Here is a 22,911-nt window from a genome sequence, read left to right as displayed (position 1 = left end):
AGAACTGCATCAATTTATCCTTCCCAAAACAAGGGACCAAGCCTAAGTGTCCAGAGGCAGAAAGGTTTTTGCCCACGATCACAGTAGGGATACTATTAGGAAAAAAAAACCATAGAGGAGACAAAAGAGGAGTTTGGACTTTTGAGGACAAGCAAAGCCATTCTAGCTGAAACTGTGCTCTCACTGTATGCACAGTCTGCCATGGGAACGAGGCCTGGTTTGTATCCAGGGGATGGAATATAAAGTGGAAAGACTCACGTTCATTTCACCAACCAAGGAGCCTAAGAAACCACCAACCACCTTAAGTCACAGAGACCCTGCACTGCCACCAACAGCTACCAAACTTTCTTACTATGCACCAGACTCGATTACAGTCCGTGACAGACTTTGATAATATTCCTTGGTTTTCCCCCTTAAAACTGTCATCTGAGTAAACTCGGACAGTGGCTGACTTTTTGCCCCCAGGATGGACAAGGGAGTGCAGTGGTGAGGCACAGTTAGTAACCTCAAGTTTTCCTCTGCTCAAGAATACACTGATTTCCTTCAACCACGACACAGTTCTAGATCAGAGCAGTTACCTTTGCAAAATATGTAAGTGGTAATGTTTGGCTTTTCAGGAGCTTGGAAATAATTCTTGAGGGCTTTCGGAGGCCAGGAGGACTCTCCGCTGAGAGCAGACGCATGGTGGCAGCCAGCCAGCCCTGTGACTGGTGAGTCAGTGCCCAAGTTTCTGTGGACTCCACAGTCTGATACCAGGGGCATATTAATTTTGAAGTTTGAGGACTAAATGGAAGCAGGGATTCTCTGGGCAAAGAAAATAGGAGGTAGGCGGAGAAGCATAAACTCACGTTGCATTTGTTTATGTGTTTGAACCTCAGCTTTTCTGACTTAAAATATTTTTCCTTCAGAATGTGTCACCTTTATTAAAGAACTTAAGATTATTGTTCAATTCAGAAAATAATCCAGGTAACTATTAATAGAAATTAAAAAAAAAAAAAAAAAAAAAAACATTGTCAGACAGTCATCAAAGTAAGTGGAAGAACCCCACCTTCCTGTGATGACATGTCAACTCCAAAAACAGCGTCTCTCTTAAACAAAGCCAGGAGTCAAAAATTCCTCCTCCAGGTACAGCTAAATACATACCTACATATATTTTGGCAGAATGAGATATGTCAACATTTTCTGTATTAAAAAAGCTTCATGAAAACTACAAAAGGTGAGACAAAGAAAACCATCCAAAATGAAGGCTGCCCGCATCTCTGAAGAAACAATAGCACATTACTTCTGCTAAGACCAGCATCGAATCAGGGGCGTTGCTGCCTTGTTCTAATTAAATTGTTTCACTAAATTTTCCTTGATCACTAATTATTTGGGAGAGTATGGACTCGATGCAAACAAAGTCCACTGAGTCCTGAAACCCACCCACAAAGACACCCAAATCCATGCAGCATCGGGCTTTCCAAAACAGAAGGGGACCAATAAGAATCACTCCCAAGCACATGCACCCTTGAATCCAGGTAAAAACAACAGTCTTTTGTGAACAGGGTGGCTAATTTATCAGGCAAGCCTTCTGCGGGAGAATGTATTTTTGTATGGAATGCAGGAGTACACACAATATCAACAAAGCAAGATCAAATTAAATAGATGGCATGACAAACATGCCTCATTTCATGCATGGCTGTGTTTTTTCATAAGAGATAAAGACTTAGAGTAATTACCATGAACTGAGACTTGCTCGCTGACCTCCTGCAGCTGGAGGTCCTTAACCACCGATGCTCTACAACAAAGAGAAACGCCTGCTCTTCCGTGCCTTACTCCTTCTTTAAGATCACCAGCCAAGCACCTTGCCGTTGCAAGAACACAGTACAGTACCTCTGTATCTATGTCTCTAATGCAGCATAAAGATTACTGTGGAAACCTATCGAACGGGCGAGCAGCAACACCAACCACCAATGAGGACAAGGCACATGCAGAATCCAGCACATGCTCTCTGAGGCACAGGCTGTCACCAGCGCTTAGCAGACTGCTAATCTAATTATAGCTAGTTTGCTAGCACAGAGCTACTGAAGCAAAGCATAGGAGCAAATTAAATTTTAATAAATTAAACCCCACAGACAAAATCATCTTGATTTCCTGTCATTTTTAGGATTAATGTGTCACCTTCTAAACTGTAAGCAATTTTTAAAGTGCATTATTTCCCCCCAATCTAGAGAAACAAAGAGTGGTTAAATCAATGCACAGTACTTCCTGCTCACTTACCTTTAACTAACAGATTCCAGCACTGAAGAATAAATCACCAAATCAATATGATGAAAATAATAGCGAATGTGCCATAAAACCCAAGTCTCACCTTATTTACCCTGATCAGCAATGTGCCACTTATTTGTTGTAGAGTGGTAATTAATCTCTTTTCAATATAGTTTAAAATACCATGCAAATTTCTACCCACACTGGAAAAGTCTAATCAGGGTGTCAAAAATCATAACCTTGACTACAATGATTAATAATAATTTGGAGCTGCGAAGCATGGAAATGCATCTCAGAAATCACTGAAAAAAAAAAAAAATGTAAAGGTGTGCCCACTGCACAATTTAATGGGAAAACTAGTTCTGGAAGACAAAAACTCTAAGGGGTAGTTTGATGCATATGTGAAAAGTATGCTTTTCAATAACCAAACTTCTTGGGTTTAAATTCCAGAGCCTCCACTTACTTGCTGTGTGACCTTGGGCAAGTGACTGAATGCCTCTGTGTCTGGAGTCAACTGGAAGGACTGTCAATGAGTTTTCAGCAGTTTGCACACGGGTGGTTTGATTCTGAGTTCTGAATTAAGCAATTATTCCTAAGAGTGATCTTCATACAACTCCACATTGCCCACCTTCCTTTCCAGTACCACAATACTCAAATGAAGTGCTTCAATGCTTGTCTATTGTCCAGTTTTGTCAGAAGCATCATTCAGAAGTAACAAATGGTGACAAGCTAATAGCAGGCTTGATTTACAACGCAGGACCATCACTGGTAATCATGGTAGCAGGGCAAGTCATTTCCCTTGCTTCTACTTGGATATGTAATCATTACTAATTTCTCTTGATTCTACATGAACAGATCTTAAAAGAAATATTCAGAAAATAATAGACATATAATTGTATTTCATTAATGATTTACAGTACACACTAAATTATGTACATTTCAAAAGTGTTTTTGCACGGAACATAAATTGGGGAATGTTTGTAAGGAGAAGTTGGATTAAACTTTAAATGACAAGTTTATGTAAAAAAGGGAGAGAAGTCAGCTAGTCGAATGCAACTTTTGGTCCTGCGATTTGTTTATCTATTTGTTTTCCCCTAAGGTCATTTTTGTCTTCTCTGTTCTATGGAATTAACTGTCCATCTGGGGCTGATATGAAGCATAACTGTTAATCTGTTCAATTTATTTTTCATAATTCCTAGACACTAGTATGTCCTCCCAATTCAGTTCCAATCCAATGATGAAATGCAAACCTCTCACTTCTACAGGTTTGTTTTCCTTTGATTGTTGGCTGAAACCTTTTACAAAAATCTGGTCTGCTCCACAGGCATCATGATTTACTCTAAGAAACCAAATATTCCTAGGGAGAAGTCAGTAGCCGTGGAAAATGAATACTGACCTAGGGGCATTTCATCCTTCCATCTTTGTGTATCAAAAGCTGTTGGGAATTAAATCAGTGAAAGGAATGATATGACCCATGAACTTCAGGGGAAAGCACAGGCACTCGTGGCTCACACATTTGAGGCTGAAAACTGTGTACAAACGTAGACACACACCAACTCAGAAAAACAGGATGGAGACAAATCTGTCAGAGAAAGCAGCTGCCGCATGTGCTACCTCGAAGCACCACGCACGTGTATTTTTAAAATGCAATCGCCACTATCAGGAGGGAAAGCTGCATGAGGTACTGGGTTCAGCGATTTGGCCTGAGGCATGGTTCCCTGGAGGCTGTCGGGATCCCAACTAGTAACACTTCCAGGCATTTATCTAGGAAACATCTAACAGCTTCTGCCTTCCTCTTCATTTAACAGACTGCTAGCTCAAAATAGGCACTAAAAAGCTGTTTGATTAATTTGTTTCGTGCTTGTTTTGTATAAGACATTAAACAGACACGTTCTGAGGGAAGGGAGCAACTGTCCTTAGATCTCATCCTCCAACATGTTCTGACTTGATGTTTGGTTTGAAAAGGAACAGTTCACTGGTGATCTCTCCTACAGTCACTCTGCTACACACCCACTTATTGGGAATCCTGTCTTCAGACTTCAGTCAACTTATCCTTCATGATGAAAATCATTCATTTGCTCCATCAATAGTAGTCTGGGGCACACACTAGATGCAAGAACTTTTGCTGGGCCTTGAAAACACTGGTAGGAGGAAGAAAAGTGTTTTGACTCGTAAAGGGCAAGATGCTTATTAAGTGATTGAGCGACAGTGACCAGGTGGGTAGACTGCAGTGCAGTGCAGTGCAGTGCAGTGCAGTGCCAGATGCCGTGACGGCACTTGAGTGGGGCAAGAGGCAGGGCTGGGCTGAAAGTGGGCATTCTGGCTTCCTTTGGCCTGTGGGTAGTGCCCTTCAAGAGCTGTGAAGGTCACAGAGAGGCCACTGGGGCCAGAGGATGAAGTTGGAGGAAGGAGATCCAACAGCATAAGTATGAGAAGGGAAAGGAGGTCCAAGCCGTCTGCAAGTCCAGTCGCTGATCCAACTGATTCCTTCAAGATCTCCTTCCTAGTGATAGACTCCCATTATCTTCCCAGTTGAAAGTGTCCCCTGCCTGCCTGGCACAGAGGATGAGAACACATACATTTTACACTTGCCGCACAAGGCGAGGAGGAGCCTCTCCACAGACACCATCTGCCCCACAGCATGGATTTCCTCAAGTTCTGTTTGGATTCTCCCGACCTGGGAGAATGAAGAAAGGAAAGCAAGCCACTGTTTTGAGAATTTCCACGTGGAATTCTCTTACTTTTCTCCCCTTAGGAAGAAAAAAATTAGGGTTCACATACTAAAAATGATGCCTTTAAAAATTGGGGTTCAAGTCGAACACAGTGGTGAAGGTCTTTAATCCCAGGAGACTGAGGCAGGAAGATGAAAAGGTCAAAACCCAGCCTCATGTATATGTATGATTACATGAATGGTGTGACTCAGATTGTGTACAACAATAGAAATGAAAAGTTGTACCCCATTTGTGTATAATGAATCAAAATGCAGTCTGCAAAAATAAAGATTTAAAAATAAATAAATTAATTAATTAATTAATTAAAAAACTAGCCTCAGGAACTTAGGGAGGCCCTAAGCAACTTAGGGAGACCCTCTCTCAAAATAAAACATAAAAAGGGTTGGGGGTGTGGCTCAGTGGTTAAGTGCCCCTGGGTTTAATTCCCAGTACCCGTCCCCCCATAAGAGGAGGAAAAACAAAAAGCAAAAAACAGGACTCGGAGTTATCTTTACAATTAGAATATTCAGGCTGTTGGTTTCAGACTGGTCATCAAGCTCCTTATTTTGCTGAGAGAGGGCCAGGAGTGCAGTTTCTCTGATGAACAGCACCTGGCCCCAAGAGGGATGCCAAGTCCCAAGCCTGTCACTCAGGTATTGTGTCTCCACTTTCTTTGGTGGGGGGCAGCTAGAGTCCTGTTCTGTACCCCAGCTCTGCGGGAGGCAGGAGGAGAGACCAGCAATTGAGCCCTGCTCCAGAATGAGCCAGGGTCCCAGGTTACATCAAGTGTGGAGTGAGACCTTGATGAGCAGCATTTCCATCCTGGGAATTCAAGCCACAGTGTGAAGTTGCTGCAGAAGGAGCTGGGCAGACAGTCAAGAACCAGCTGCCCCAGATCACAGGACCACCCCCAGCCACAGACAGGAAAAGGTACTTGGACTGAGAAGGGCTCTCGGGCTATCAGAAATAGGACAATCAGAGGGCAAGTGTCCAGCCCTTCCTTTTCTGTTCTTAACACCCAAATAGCAGCTTTTCTTTTTGAAGAGTTTGCCATGCTGGGTGCTCAGTTCAGTTGTAACATGCTTGGGTTAAGACTGGACAGACTGCTAGAAATTACTTCAGCTGCTCCCAACACCACATGCGGCTCTGGCTCCCTACTCCTTTCTCAGGTACCCAGTATCCCAAGCTCCTCACCAAAGATGGACCACAGCCTGAGTAGATCCCCAGAGGGTCCTCTGTGCACCAGTGCACTGCATGTAAGTGCATTCTCCAAGCCTCCTGGAAATCTGCCAGCTGGGAAGGATGATCATGTTTGAACAATTACCCTGTTGGGTGACCCAAGCAAACCAGCTCTGGGGAATTTGGATTAGAAGCCAGTTGTGCATTTTGTAGTGCCTTCTCAACAACTAGCTTGTTTTTTTTTTTTTTTTTTTTTTTTTTTTTTTTTTTTTGATCCAATTTTTATAGTACTGGAGAAGAGAGATGGGAGGGTGAAGAAGAGGGTGGGAAGGATGGGCTTGAAGTGGAGAGGAGGCCAGCTGGCTCAGGAGGTGTGTTCCTCAGAGGCCTGCCCCAAACAGCTAGTGGTCGCAATCATACGATGGTACAGAAACCCTGGCAACCTTGGGTTGTCTAAGAACCTCCAACACTGCGTCTAAGAATTGAAGATATAGCAGAGATCGCACACCTAAAAGACTTCTCAAGAGTCACATACCTTCATCCGGCTGCAGAGAGAGAGCTGAATGAAGGACCCTGACCACAGTGCTTGGAAAGATCATCTCCGCATTTCCAAGAGCTATTTGCCAGCTACTCTCCTCTATAGAACTATGGGACTTTATGTGACCCCAATCTCTCTTGTCTTCTGTCATCCCCACTACCCAATGAACAGACACTGTGGTCAGTAGTTTTAACCTTGAAATTATTTTATCCTAGGTTGATATGCATTAGGATTACCCCAGTACCATGAAGGCAGTCAAGGACATGGTTCATTCTTCTGGCCACAAGGTGTAAGAAAAAAAAAAATTCTTAGGTATGGGAATAACCCTCAAAAAGATCTACACAGGCTAAGGTGTGCATTGGATATGCTTTATTTCCTTCCTGAAACCTTTTCCTAAAATCTAAAACTCTGTCCCCAGGGTACAAAATGACCAAGAACCCACAACCTTAGCAGCCTAGATCCAAACCTTCTCTGTCCTAAAATCACTTAGCCAGGCCATTTCTCCTCCACAGAAAATATGCTCCCTATTTATATTGTAATGAAGTTTTTTATACATGTACTGAACACTAGCTCTGAGGTGAGCACCAGAACCCGGTGAGCACTCAGCACGTCTTGGCCTAAATTAAGATCACTGGTTGGGATGCATGACAGGTGACTGAGGCAGGAAGTAGCTGGGAGCCTCACAGAAGGATGGTATTTAGAAAGGATAAGCCACCAAATTAGGACTACCATTTCTCATAACACAGAATTCTTTCCTACTTACTACTCTTAGTGTGTTCACCACCTTGGCCAGTGACAAAGCTGAGACACCAAGGACACTCAGCACAACAGAAGGTTTGAAGGCAGGAAAAGCCCCAACTTAGGACATCTTTGAATTCCTCACAGATGAGGTCTTTTACTTAGTCCTTGTAGCTAGGCAAAGCAAAGAAGCAAAGACCACATCTTCATTTTAGGAAGATGTGCTGGTATTGTCCTCTCTTGATTTTTGCTAGGAATTATAAAAAACATTACTCTTTTACCTTCACTTCAGACTTTTCATATAAAACAGGGCAATCTTGATTTGCATATTGTTTAGAGCAACACATGAAGGCTCTTGACCAAAAGCGGGGGGGTGGGGGGCATCATATAAAACAGAAAGAATATCCAGTATAGGGCATTGCTAACATATGATAGCTTGATTTAATAGTTTTGGCCTTTATGATGGTATGTAAGAGATACACATTTAGTAGAAACCATACACAGAATTCTGAGTTGGAATCATCAGAGGCCAGCACTTTAAGTCCCTGATGCTGGACAGCAGCAGTAAGTCAGAGCTGCCTGCCCAGGATCGGGGAGGGGGTGGAACCTGACATTCTACAGTGTGCTAATCTGTACTATTTAGTGCATTATGTGTTCTAAACAAATTTTTGACTTAACATTTCCCACTTAAATTTATCAGAATGTAACTCCATCAACCTTAGTATTTTTTTATGTGCAAGGTGCCATAAACAAGATGAATAAGACAGCCTTGGCCCATAAGGTACAAAGAAGGCCTTCCTTCCTTTGTTAAGGAGGTTGCTAAAGAATGCTGGTCCTGGGGAGTCAGTTGGCCCCATAAGCACAAGCACCCTCTGCAATTAGACTGCAGTGGAGGGGCTCCAAATGGGGCTCCTTGTCATTGAGGCTCTCCCTGTCTCTCCTCATTATCACAGGTAGTACTTATTGTCTATCATGTGACAGAAAAGGAACCAGATGTAGCAATACCAATGATTACACCTTAATAAGGCTTTGCATTTGATAAGAAAATTTCACATACAGTATTGGTTTTAGAATACACTAAATGTTGCCAGGAAAGCATTTTTCTTATTTTTTCTATTATTATTTTTTAGTATTTTAGGGATGAGGAAATGGGCAGTTACAGGACTCACTTAGGGACTCCAGATTCAACTCCATCCTATTTGGTTCTTCTTTTCACTAACATCATGTTTGTTCCTATACACACACACACACACACACACACACACACACACACAAATTATCATCCCAGTGGCACAAGAGATATTATTAAATAATTTTGCATGTAATAGAATCTAATAGATACAATAATCTAATAAGGCAAGGCAATATAATAATAAATAAACACTATTATCTAATAAGAGTTCTGAATTAGGTTGCAGGAGTCATACTTTTAGCTTCCCTCTATCCTCAAATCATATCATGTTTTTGGATGTTAAAAGGCATTTTTGTTTAGTCAGCTTTTTCACTGCTGTGACTAAAAGACCTGACAAGAACAAGGAGGAAAAGTTTATATTGGGGCTCATGGTTTCAGAGGTCTCAGTCCATAGATGGCCAATTCCATTCCTCTGGCAGAATATTATGGTGAAAGAATGTGGTAGAAGAAAGCAGCTCTGGACATGATCAGGAAGCAGAGAAAGAATCCACTTACCATATATAAAACATTCCCCAAAGGCATGCCCCTGGTGCCCATCTCCTACTCTGCCTGCCTTCAGTTACCACTCAGTTAATCTCTAACAAGAATTAACTCACTGATTAAGTTGATGCTCTCATAAACTAATCAATTCATCTCTAAACACTCTTGCACTGTCTCACACGTGAGCTTTTGGGGGACACTTCACATCTAAACTATAACACATCTTCTAGAATATGAAAGTGCTGATCTCATGGAAACTCTTTGTCTTCCCTACAGAACCTAGTAGTGAACTCTATATATTGGCCATGGGATAATTAAACAGAATAAATAGGCAAATGCCCTGAATTTTAGCTCTTGTCCTAATGTGCAATGCCCAAGTGTTTCAGTCACATGAAGGTTCCTCTCATTTTAAATAGTCCCAAACAGCATCAGCACCAGTTCTTGAATGCATTTCTATACTTCTTGTCCACAACCAAAGCACACAATCTTGCATGAGTAATACATGCTGCTATTTTAAGGAAAAGCTTCATGGGAAACTTCAAGTATGCATGACATAAGCCTGCATAATTATGTTTTAACACTAGGAAGTTTGAATGACTAGACCCGTATCAAAACAAATATGTAATTACAGAGCATCATTTGTTATGAAATTCATCTAGAGTCTTTTTGAGAGTTCTAAGTTGATAGAGGCCAGAGGATAGTTGTCTTGAAAAGGGCCACATTAAAACTTCAGATATTGGGTATTGAATGATATTTCTTGGGAGAAATTACATAGCTAGAACAGATTCACCATGTTTTTCTCTCCCACCTAATTATATTTTATCCCAGTCTAGCTTCTTTCTAGATGGTATCATGGGGTAAACTGCTTCTCATCTTATGCTTCCATTTTCTCATCCCTAGCATGAGAATGATGATGTTATGTGAATTAAATGAGTTATTAGATATAGAAAGAATTGATGGGGTGCTCAGCACTTCCTAAACCTCATGAAAGCTCTCCTGGTGGCTGATGGAAAAAGGGAAAAATTCAGGCCAAATAAGAACATTATCAGAAAAATCAACTTCTCTCAGAAAAAGAAGTCTGCAATATAAATACATAATGATCAAACCCTCAGCACTATCCAGATAAAAACTGTTACTCTCTTAATAATTTAATCATGTATTTATAAGTTTGGGAATTTAGTTTTTTAACCCTGGGACAGTCTGGGAAAAAAACTTCTCAAAAATTTTACATTTATGCACACCTTTATCCCTAGATATTCAGAAAATCATTTTAGAGAAATAATTCAGTCTATGTGCCAAAACAAAACAAAACAAAATAATGAAAAAAGGTATTTATCAGTTTCCTTTGTAGAGGAAAGAATAAATTTTTAACCTTCGCTAATAGTCAGTTGATTAAATAAATAATAATGTGTAAATAGGACTGAGTGAACATTAAAATTATTTTGGTGATATTATGGATGAGTATTTATTAAATGGGAATACTGAATATTAGGAAACAGTTATATATTAGTGTATACACTAGGACTCCCAATTTTGTTCAAATTATCTGCACATACATATATATATATATAAATACATATATACTTTGAATACATACATAGAAAGGGTCTACAGCAAATATACAATATGAATAGGTTTTACCTCTGCATGGTAAAGATGGCTAATTTGTCAAAACTATTTCATTTTTCTACTCGTATTACTAACATTGAGCATAAATTATTTATAAAAACTTGGTATTTTTTTCTCTCACTTCTAATCAAGACAAAGAAACAAAAACTGTAGGTGACATTTTTATTTTTTTCTTCTGGTGCTTAGTATGGAACCTAGGGCTTCATGAATGCTAAGTATGTGCTCTACCCACTGAACTACAACTCCAGTTTGCAGGTGGCAAGTTTTTAATAAGTAGCCTTTCAAAATCTCAGACTTGAAGATTCTTGATGCCTCATGCCCTCGTCATCTGGTCTGGCCCGCTGCCAGCCTACACAGTGCAGCTCAGCTTTGTTAACCCCTATGTAAGTGTCAGCCCGAGCAAACAGGATTTTGACGGGCTAACCATTCCCAGCCATCAGTCAAAGCACTAGGTTGAAAACCAAAAGCTCTGCTTGGAATTGTCAGCCAATTTGCTAATTATTATTAGACATTAGGACAAGCCTCTGTTGGCACTGGTGCAAGTCCTCATGGCTAAATAAGCCTCAGATATGTCATCCTTCAGTTATTTGGACAGTCTTTTTATCTAAAGACATTCTTTTACACTTGGAATAGACAGTCAGATTTAAGTGTCTGGAAAGAAGCCAATAAGTTTAAGTGATGGGGAAAATAGAAAATAATTTTTTTGGATATAAAGTTGGAAACATTGGTGTGATTCAAGATGGACTGGAATCTTGGCACATTTATGAAGCTTTATGGATTGTTACTAGCAATGGTAGGAGCCGACTTTAAAATAAGGTAAAACAAAGAAATCATATTTCAGCATGTCAACCTATACTGAATATATTCTTACTTCCACGGTTTTTTAAAAATTGTGTGAATCATGGCTCAGTATCATTAATATATAATGGTTCAATAGGTTTCAAGTATCAGAAAGATATTTCCATTTACATGTATAGGTTTTATGGTTAATTTTATTATATCTAGAGATCAATTTTTTAAAATTCCACATTAGAAATTAATGAGCAAATGGAATTTGTTTAACAGATATTTGCCTTTAAGCAAATTGAGCCCAGTTCCATCTGTACCAGTTAAGTGTATAATCACCTATAAAGACCAGACATCTTTTTTTCACTGAAAATAATCACCCACCAGTTTCATTTTACAACATTGTTTTTGCAAAAATTGTGAATATTTAGAATCCTTATTTTTTCTCTATTTACATATAATAATATATGTGGTAATTCTGTGTTCTTCTTCTACAGTAAAGAAACATTTTTCATCATATATTCCATTGAAGGCAGTGACAATAACTACAGGGACATTTTCATTAAAGGAATGTGATTCACCTGCAACATTTATCGCTTGGTATTTTTAACAAGAATAATATTGTGTCCTTGGAGAATGAGGAAGAAGTTATTCAAAAAGAAAGAATCCTTTGAAAGTATGAACCTCAGAATAGTTTCTAAATAAAGAAGAAAATCTGTGCCATTTATTTAGGGATCTTTCTTGGGTTAATAATATATGCTTTATGGACACTATAAAAAAAAAGGCAATTGTTCCAAACATTGCTGGGACAGATTATAAATCTCTGGTGATATTTGAAAGTCGTTTTTGTAGATGTGAGTTCTTCCTATGTAGGGCACCTTTCCTAAGCACAGCTATAGGGTATAAGGGAGAACAAGCACATGAGAAAGGTAAGTTTTATTGCTACATTACTTTTATCATGTGTGTGATATTAGCTTTGAAACTGGAAGTGACTTGAAGGATATTTCTTCACCTGGAAGAAACTTCCTTGGGTTTCTCTTTTCCTTTATTTTCAAAGTCAGATTACAAGCTAATTTAAATTTCAAGTATTCAATTGCATTCCTCTTGAATGATTGCTCATGATCTTTGCCAAGTCAGTGTTCCCATTCAGGGAGAAGTTATTTTAATTCCATTACAGACAGGTCTTCTCATGAAGAAGACAGCTTAAATTCCTCTTATATGGAAAGAAATATGATGGATGTTTTTTATCATAAAATTTGAGTCAGGCCTACACAAGCAATTGCTGTACTCAATTATATAGAAGTCTTTTAAATTAATGTCCCAGAAATGTTCTGTAATAGAAATAAATGACCCAGAATCCTAACAGATTAGTTGAAAAGAACTACAGGAGTCCAGAGGACAGTGATAGCAATTTCCCACCCAATATCTTGATGATATTCTGCAAAATTTACAGACTAAAGAAGTTTTTCTAGTTTTCAATATCTCCCCACAAAGGGTAAGCATAAATTCAGGTTTATTTCTATTGTTAAAAACACAAACAAGGATAAACTTTACAAAGATGGAACCCAGTATCCCATCACACTGAGGAGATGACACTAGGGATATGAGTGTTCCTAGTTATGCTAGTCAGCTTTACTATAAAAATCTGAGATAATCAACTTTAAAAAGAAGAAAGGTATATTTTGGCTCACAGTTTTGGAAGTTTCAGTCCATGACCCATTGGTCCCACTGGTTTGGGTCTGTGATGACACAGTACATCATGGCAGAAGTGGGTGGAAGTGGAGGCTAGTTCACCTCGTGGCAGCCAGGAAACGAAGAAAGAAAGGCTGGAATCCCATTATCCATTTCAAGGGCATGCCCCTCAATGACGCAAGACCTCTCATTGGGCCCTAACTCCTAAAGGTTTCCACCACCACCCAAGAGCACTAAGCTTAGGACCAAGGTTTTAACACTTGATCATTTAGTGGACTTTCTAGAGTCAAACTAAAGCATTAGTTAATTTCTCTTTGTCTGCAGGTAATCCATGCAGAAAAGAGTAGATCCTAGCTTCTCTGGGTGAAAGGAGTAGAAAAATCTTACAGGCCTTGCTTCCCCATAGTAATGGTGTGTAGTGCAGCTAATGAGAATGAATACTGGGATACCCTTGGTGACATAGAAATAGAGCCTGCACTGATGGACTGATCCTCATTCCCAGGACACAGCAGGATGTCCTTTTTTGATTTATAATTGTCATTCTTCTGAGAATGCCCTTGTTTTCAATAATAAAACTTATATAGAATTTCTTCTACATCCTTGTTCTTTTTGCAAAAGAATTCTCTTCTCTAAAAATACACTCTATGCTGTGTACCTTTTGGGAGGATGTATTTTGCAGGAATGGAAAGAAAGGAAAAAAAAAAAAAGAACTCTATTAGCAATGAAGAAAAAGCAACACGAAAGCATCGTTATTTAAAATATTGATTGGTCTCAGTCCTGTGAAATTAATTGGAATTTCAGTTAATCTATCTTCCTTTTTGATTTACTAGTTTTGGGACGCTTGGTAGACTGTGCTCACTCATGCCTTTATACATATTTCTTTTCAGCATAATTCTCTGACCTAAATCGCAGTGAAATGGAATGCACTGCACCAAATTTTTTATATTTGAACAAACTGAAGTCATTCAACTGCAAAACACACTCCACCTGCAAAATTCAATGTCAGAATCATGTATTAGTGATGTTGTGCACTTTGTGGATATGTGAGCCACTATAAGGAAGCCAGATGGGCGGTGATCTGCATTCATTCAACTGATAAGAAAATATCCTCCTCCCTGAGAAGGACAGTTAGGCTGTTCCACAAAGGCAAGGTTAATCCAACATGGTGGTGTTAATAAGAACCAACAGACCCAAACAAGACAAGAGTCCAGAAATAGATCCACATACATAGCATTGATTTTGACACATACACTCAGACAATTCAAAAGAAAATAAAAAGTGTTTTCAACAAATGATGAAGGAACAACTGAATATCCATTTGGAAAAAACAGTAGACTCCAACCCCTACATTGCACCAAAAATATCAACCTGAGATAGATCACACACAAGAAAGTCAAAAACAAAACTATGCAGCATTTAGAATAAGAAGAGCAACTTTGTACGATAAACATTTTCTGGAGTCCCCAAAAAGATCATCATTAAAAAATCAATAAATTGTTCTTTAAAAAATTAAAAATGTCTGCTTGTCAAATGACACTTAAAAATTGAAAAGGCAAAATACTAACTGGGGGAAAATAGATCTAATACATAAACCTGAAAAAAGATTTAGCCAGAAAAAATAAAGAACTCCTACAAATCCATAATAAAAAAAACAACAATCCAACTTTTAAAAAAAAGGACAAAAAGTTTGACGGTATTTCACAAAGAAGAAACAAATGATCTGCAAGTACATGAAAAGGCACTCAGCATCATTAGCTATCAAGGAAATGCAAATTAAAACCTTAATATGACACTTTTCATAGTCACTCGAATTACCGAAAATAAAGAAATTTCCGATGTTGGTGAGGATACGGAACAAATGGAACCTTCTGGCACTGCTAAGGGAAACCTTGACAGTTTCCAGAAAGTTACTGAAACATTTATCCTCTGACCCAGCAATTTCAATCACAGGTATTACTCAAGAAATATGGAAACATATATCTGAAATGACTTACTAAACAACATTTGTAGGAACTTTATTCAAAATGCACAACAATACAAATATTAACAGGAAAAGAGATAAATTAATTGTGGTATATGCAAACAATGGAATACTGCTATCAGTGAAAGGGAATGATCTGCAGATAAGACAAAGAACACTAATTTTAAAGACACGATACTGAAGGAAAGAAACCAGCACAAAGAGCCACTGCTGTACTATTCCACTCACATAAATTTTAAAAAGATAACAACTGATTCATGAAGACTGAAATCAGATCAATGATTTCTTCCAGGGCTGGTAAAGTGGGCATTAACAGGAAAGGTGCAAGACAGAATTTGCTGGGATGTTGCAAATGTTCTATATCTTAATGAAAGTTATTTATTATCTGAGTGTCCTTGTTAGAACTTGTTTATCTGCACACTTAGTATCAGTGAATTTAATCTCAAAAACACTTTATTGTATTAAAAATGACTAATATAGTATGGTTATAAAGTTTTACTAAAGGTTTTATTCCTGATCTGATCATTCTAAGTAAGCTATTTTAAATTCCTTTGAACCTTTATTTATTAGCAAACTACATATCTGTAAACAGATGACGACTCTCAATCCCACATTTACTTATAACAGTTGAAGTCTATGCAACAGTACCATAATGTGCCTTGTACTGAGATTACTTCATGAAAATTTGAGAATACTTTTTCTATTCATATGTAGGCTATATTATAAAATTTATCACTTAAATGGATGTTTAAATTGTTAACATCCATTTAAGATAGCTTTCTTTAATGTTTTCAACTAATATTTTAACTGCTTAGCTTTTACATAGTCAATGTTTCTTTTATTTGTATCATGTCTGTAATAAAGCAGTTTTCAGGAAGAAATCAATGTATATTTTATATTTTACAAATAAAATATATGCAATAATACATATATATGTGTATTTATTTATTTATTTATACATATTTCACTTTTTTTCCTGTTGATTCCTATATTATTCCTAAACTCATAGCTATGTTTCTTGAGGTTAAAGAAGGCTTAAAAAAAGAATCTTGGTACCAGGCATGGTGGTGTACACCTGTAATTCCAGTGATTCAGCAGGCTGAGGCAGGAGGATCACAAGTTCCAGTCCAGCCTCAGTAATTTGGTGAGGCCCTAAGCAACTTAGTGAGATGAACTTGTCTCAAAATAAAAAATAAAAAAGGGCTGGAGATGTGACTCAGAGGTTAAGTACCCCTAGGTTCAATCCTTAGTACCAAATAAATAAATAAATAAATAAATATCTTGGATTTAAATATCTGTTGTGTTTCCTACAGTTATAGGAATTGAGGTAAAATTGCTTAATTTCATTAAGACCAAGTTTCCTCATCAATAAAAACTACTGATGTCACAATAGCTATTTCACAGTTTCAAAAGAGGAGGGGAGGTTAAGAGCTGTTCCCCTTGCAACTAAGGGGTTGTCTTCTCTGTAGAGAATTTAAAAAACAATAAAAAGACACCTACTGAGAATTCTAGAACATGTCATTGACAAAACAGCTTCCCTGTGGGTAAACCTTTCCAAGGACACTAGTAAGATATTCAAAGCAAAGAGGGGGGCACCACCCCTGAGTGAACGAGGAGGAAAAGCAACATAGGCCCCAGGTGAGGCCCAGGAATAGTAAGCCCCAGGGAATACTTTTAATGTGTGACCCCATGCTGGAAGGCATTAGCCATTCAGTCCCTGCAGCCAACCCATGAAGTAGACTCTATACTTACCATTTTATGGTGGAGGAAAGTGATGGAGAAATCACTAACTTCTCCAGTCACCCAATGGTAAGTAGAACTGAGGGCACACTGGCAGTGAACCCCAAAGAAATTCCTCTGAACCAAGAAGCCACAAGGTTGTTTATAAGCTACTGGGCCTTTCCAGGGTCTTAAGAAGGTGACTAGAAAGAGGTTGGGCACAATGATTTTTAAAAATTTGTTTCAGAGAATTTGGATACTAACAGTTGATTTGTAGCAGTATAAGAAATACGAAAAATTTTAAAATAAGAAGAAATAAAGAATGAGAAAAATTATTAAGTCAAATACCTTAAGAAAATAAACTATAGTCTAATTTCCCAGAGTCCAGGAAATAGAAAAAAGTGGCCCTGCCAAAAACATTATACTCAGCTGCCTAAACATGCCCTGTATGTGTGGGGTGCATATAAACACGTGAATCTAGCTTCACTCAGGTCCCTCTACAAAAAGCGCCACACGTCCTTATCCAAGTCAGTGGCATGTTCCAGGGGCCATCAGCGGTCTGGCCAGGAGAAGGAGCTGCCTGAGGGGACCTGTGAGCTTGCCACCGCCCAGGGCTCTGGCCAAGAGGGGCAGGAACCCACCACCAGGGCCCACAGAAGGGAATAGAGCCCTCCAGACTGCCCACAACCAGGCTGCATGGCAAGGACACCAGCTGAGTGTGTTTTCATGGCAATGAACTTGCCCTTGACCACATGACGTAAATAAATCAAACAGTAATTAGATTCTGCAGCATTTCTGTCACCCTCATTTACCAACTTTAGGAAAGAAAGACAGCCCATTCCCACTAAAAATGCAAGCTTCCTCACTCTGAGCCTGTGTTCTCCCTCAGCCCCTAAAGTGCAAGACTGCGAGGAGAGAATATGCACCAGTTCATAGAGTCAGGGTTCCAGACTGTGTGACAATACCCTGCAATGATTCTTAGAGTGGGACTGAAAGATGGGGCAGAGGGGAGGGTGGCTGTCATTATCACATTGCAATGTATATTAACCACCAAAAGTCCACAGAGAACAAAGCATCAGTTCAAATAAACTTTGCATCAATAAGAAAATTTAATTAACCTATCAAAAAACAAAAACTGTCGAGACCACAGACACACACACACACACACACACACACTGAAGTACATAAGCCTAAACAAACTTAAGCTCTCATCTGACTTTAGTCAAAGCAAATCCAACCTTCACTTTAGGCTGTAAACATGTCACCATGGGAGATTTATAAGAGAAGCCTCAGCAGACAAGTGAATTATGACTTCATGAATGTTTTAGTTTTAAGTGTTATCTAGCTCTATGAAAATGCAATCTAATACTTAGGTTCACATAAAATGTCGTTGTATTCTTTTTGATGTCTCTGATTTACATTTCCCTACATTATGCTTCTTAAGATGAATACATTTTAATAAAGTGTAGAATTTGAAATGTTACCAGAAAGCCAATTAACACCTAAATTTTAATTTTTTAAAACATTAGCTAACTTTTAGATGGATTCATCCTGACAAATTTTAATTATTTCAATTATTCCAAAATTAATGACAAAATTTTTAGCTTAAAAAAGTCAAATATTCTATTCTAGGAGTTGGCAAACTTTTTTGGTAAAAGGCCAAATAGTAAAAATCTTATATCTTGCAGCCATAATCAACATGTGAATGAATGATCTTATCCATGTGCCAGTAAAACTTCATTTACAAAACAGTGAGCTGGATTTGTCCCAAAGGCCATTTTCTGAAACCCCTGAGGTAGATTAGACTAAAAGAATGTGTAGAACTCTAGTCTCTAGTATATATTGAAAATCGAAACTTCAGAGTAAAAGAGAACCCAAAATAAGCAAATTCTTATATACAACTATATGTTAGGTATGGGCAAAATTTCTCTCGAGTTTCTGGAAGTTGCTACTTTTTATCAGAAAACATAAGATTTGAGGGTGTCTATGATTTGAATATGAGGCGTCTCCTGAAAAGTTCATGTTAGAGTTAGACAATGCAGGAATGTTTAGAGATGAAAAGATTAAACTGTGAGAGCTGTATCCTAATCAGTGGACTAATCCACTTGATGGATTACTAATTTTAATGGGTCATTAGGTGGTAACTGTAGGCAGGTGGGGCACAGTTGGAGGAAGTACGTCACTGAAGGGATTTGTCCTTAGCTCTTCCCCATCTCTCTTTGTCCTTGTTGCCATAAATTGAGCAGCTTTCCTCTGCCATGCCCTTCTATCATGATGTTCTGCTTCACATGGGGCCCAAAGCAATGAAGTCAGCAGACCCAGGACTAAACCTCTAAAATGATAAGCCCAAATAAACTTTTCTTCCTCTATACTGTTCTTGTCAGTCATTTTGGTCACAGTGACCTAAAGAGGACTAAAACCCAGTGCACAATTAACAGGTGTCAATGTTGATCAATTCTGTAGTATGTCCCATGTGTGATTTGAGATGGGTAAACAAAATGTGCTACTTACAAGAAGTGCTTCATATGACCAGGTTTGATTCTCAACAGATCCAGTGCACCCTGAAAAGAAAAAAGTCATTTCTGTCACTTAAGAGTATAATTGATTCACTCAACTTCAAAAGACCACTGAAAATATCACACATTGAAAAACACAAAGCAGTACAGGGGGCAGAGAAAAAGCACAATGTGTCCTTCTCAAATGACACAAAAGCATGTGTGTTCACAGGCTAAAGGAACATTAATTAAAATGTAATCTTCAGATCAGCAATGGCAACTATTTAAATACCAAGAAGGAGTATAACCCCAAATGGAAGGAAAAAAGAAAGGCAAAAAGACACTGCATCATCTAAAAAAAGCAAACCTATTCAAATGAAGTCAGTTAAAGCAAGATTCACAGGACAAGACAGAGGGGGACACCTATCTATGTTATAATCTACTCGTATTTTATCATATGTTTTACTAATATTGCTAATTAAAAAGCCAGAGTACAGACTGGAGTTTATATTTTTATACAGTCAATTATGCTATCTTACCATCTCCAGTAGTTGCAATTTTGAGGTGCATTATATAGTCACCTTCACAACATAATTAAAGATGACGGCGCTCTACAATAAATATAAATGAATGTGAAGGATTTCCAGTTTTGCTGTACAAATTCCCGATGAAATTAATACTTGATTACAATTTTTTGAAGGAAAAATACAATTTGGTCACAAAGAGATCAAACAACAATAACAATAAGACTCCAAGAACCATACATGGGGTGGTCAGATCTGACAAAATGCTCCAGGTAAGTCAAGCAAATGGCTGCTCTGGTCTTTGAGTACTACCATTTTCGGTATAGTCAGCGCATACACTGAAATTCTGCTGCCCTCTGACCTTGCTGTTAACAATCCTGGATGACAAGTCCAGTATGGCTGCCTTTGGCTGCTGACTTCATTGGAGTAGGCAAACTATGGGAAACCCAAGATCCCAAAGGCTGCTGCCTGGAGTCTTTTCTAGAACCAGAGAGGGTATAAATAACTACCTCAGTTCCCAAAGATTTCTCCCACCTTCTGTATGATTCTTCTCAAAAAAAGGTACAACTTGGAGAATTTAATAGTAGTATTTCAATACCAGATGAAACAGCCCATCTGGTAATACTGGATAGAAAAATGGAGAGAAAAAAAGGACTGCAAAGGTATTACTAAATAATGTTTAAGATACAGGAGTAAATATATAACTAGCCCCCCAAAGAAACTGATAAACTAAAGGAATTACTTCTACAAAAATAGATCTATCTACATGTAGAAGTCTTAAAAATTCCTCACCACCTACACAGCTAGACATTTGCCCAAGATGCTACCACTCTTCATGACTGTGCTCTCTTGAAGACACAAGCACCTCCACGACCTTTCTTCTTGGCATAGCAACCTGGGGGGAATTCTATTAAAACTGAGGTCAAACCACGTCACTCCCAAATGACTTCCCAACACCTTCAAGAAAACGTAAAAACCTCCAAATGGCTCAATGGTTCTTTCCACTCTGGCTCCCAGCGAACTCTTTGACCTAACCACCAGCACCACCCCCTCCTTCACTCCTTAAACTATAAGAGTTACCCACCCGGTTGCTCTGGCTGCACATGCCAGCCACCCTCTGCTCCAGGGGCTTTGTCCTCTGAAATGCCTTTCTCACAGAAAGCTACAGGACTCACCTCCTGCCCTGTCCAGTCTTGATCCAACTATCCCATCCCGGTGAAGCCTTTCCTGGCTCCCAGCGCACTGGTTTTCTGTGATGTGTAACAAACTCTGCAGCCTGAACCAACATCATTTATTATTTCATAGTCTCTGTGGGCTGAGGTTCAACATGGCTCAGTTGGATCCTGTGATCACCTGGGCCATCTTCTTTTCTGAAGGCCTGGGGTCAGTGTACTTGGAGAATCAAGCTCCTTACAGCTAAGAGACTGAGGCCTACTTTTCAGATCCTGGAAAAGTTATAGTCATAGTCCCCAGTCATATGTGTTCTCATAGACCCTTTTAAACATGACAAGACAGCAGCAGAATCTCTTCCCCACCTGCTGAGATGGGGCCTACCGGAAGGTCATCCAGTTACAGGAGTGATAGCCCCACACCTTCACCATGCTAGACAGGCCTGCTCACCCCAAACAAGAACTATCTAGAATACTGCCCACAGCACCCTCTCTAAAGCTGCCACCCCCACCTACCCTACAATACAGACATCCATCCCTGTCCCTGCTTTACTTTCCTCTACCATACTTGTTACATTTGAAATACTAAACATTTTATGTATTTTTCTTCTGTGTTCTCTGCTTCACCTCGGTAACATAAAGTCCCAGGGAGATAGAACCTGCTGTCTCTTTATTTACTGCTATATCCCCAGCCTCCAGAACAGTGACTGGCTCAGAGACGGTTCTGAATATGTGTGGACTTGAACCAGTGCATTAGTTACTATGTCGGCTTGCCTTAAAACCATCAGGACCTCAGCATCTCTGACTGTGCTGCTAAGTTGCAAATTTCTATGCCCTTTATTTACTGTCACCACATTGCATCAGAACTTTGTTTAGTCCCAAAAGATGAAATTAAATGTTATCCTTCCCATGGTAACAAAGAGATACAGTTTTATTTTCACTTAAAGTTCCACGGCAGGCAAACATAGAAAATTTTACCCAACTATGTGGTGAGCACACCACACAGCATATTTGGAAAACCAGCATTTTAGGACTTATGTAAAAACAGATGTATTCACTCTCTTGTTCCCAGGCTCACAGATAATTTTTGCTGAATTTTATTATTATTTTTTTTTATTTAAAAAATTCTTTGGTGGAACAGTAGAAGGAATTAGGAAGTAAGTGCCCAACTTTCTTTGAATACTGACTCCAATAAAAACCACCAGTATGTGATTAGGTCTGTGATCCCAGCAGAGAAAAGTATGAACTTCAGAAACAATGAATATCCTATCACTAGAGTAATCAATGCTGTGGATCCATTATCCACCTCATTTAAAGGAATGCTGCTTCTTTGTGAGAGGTAAAAGAGAAGACTAGGCCAAATGCCATGAACATGAAATATCACTCCTTGTAAAATACATATTTGGTATGCATTTTAACCTATGTGCCTCTGGTTAACAACTTTTTTCAAGTGACTTTAAAAACCACAAATGTATATTCACTTAAATTCTCATAAACCCAGCTGCAAAAGCAAGTTCCATATAACAAACTGATGATTAACCTGATAGCATACCTGATAAACACATGCCCAAAAGTACCCAAAGACTACCTAAGTGGACTGCCCTAGCAACTGCAGGTCCTGAAAGACAGTCTAATTTTTCTCTTGTATCTTGTTTATGCTTTCCCATTCTATTTTACCATCACTACTACTATTAATGTAATTCAGGAACATAATATGTTTCTAAATCTCCCTTGTCACTGACAGATGAACATTCATTTCTGAACTGCTTGACAGTTTCTGTGTCCGGCCTTTTCACTCTCAGCAAACACATAATTTCCAGGTTAATCTGCC

At 38.9% G+C, this 22,911-nt stretch overlaps 1 protein-coding gene across 9 annotated transcripts in view; it reads right to left on the bottom strand.

Moving 5' to 3' along the window:
- The window catches only part of FAM110B (family with sequence similarity 110 member B), a 144,416-nt gene that overhangs the window by 63,824 nt on the left and 57,681 nt on the right, over positions 1-22,911 (bottom strand). For 7 of the 9 annotated variants that reach the window (XM_079111760.1, XM_079111758.1, XM_079111754.1 and 4 more), the window contains one exon: positions 19,404-19,453. The gene's annotated coding sequence lies outside the window, so the exon portion shown is untranslated. Of the gene's footprint in view, positions 1-1,718; positions 3,122-19,403; positions 19,454-22,911 lie in introns of those variants that run through there. The other 2 variants (XM_079111764.1, XM_079111762.1) reach the window with 1 other exon arrangement.

This window comes from Sciurus vulgaris, assembly GCF_902686455.1.
Source record: "Sciurus vulgaris genome assembly, chromosome: 1".
Lineage (NCBI taxonomy): Eukaryota > Metazoa > Chordata > Mammalia > Rodentia > Sciuridae > Sciurus > Sciurus vulgaris.
Note: the sequence above shows the minus strand (reverse complement) of the source record. Positions and strands in the feature narration are given on the sequence as shown.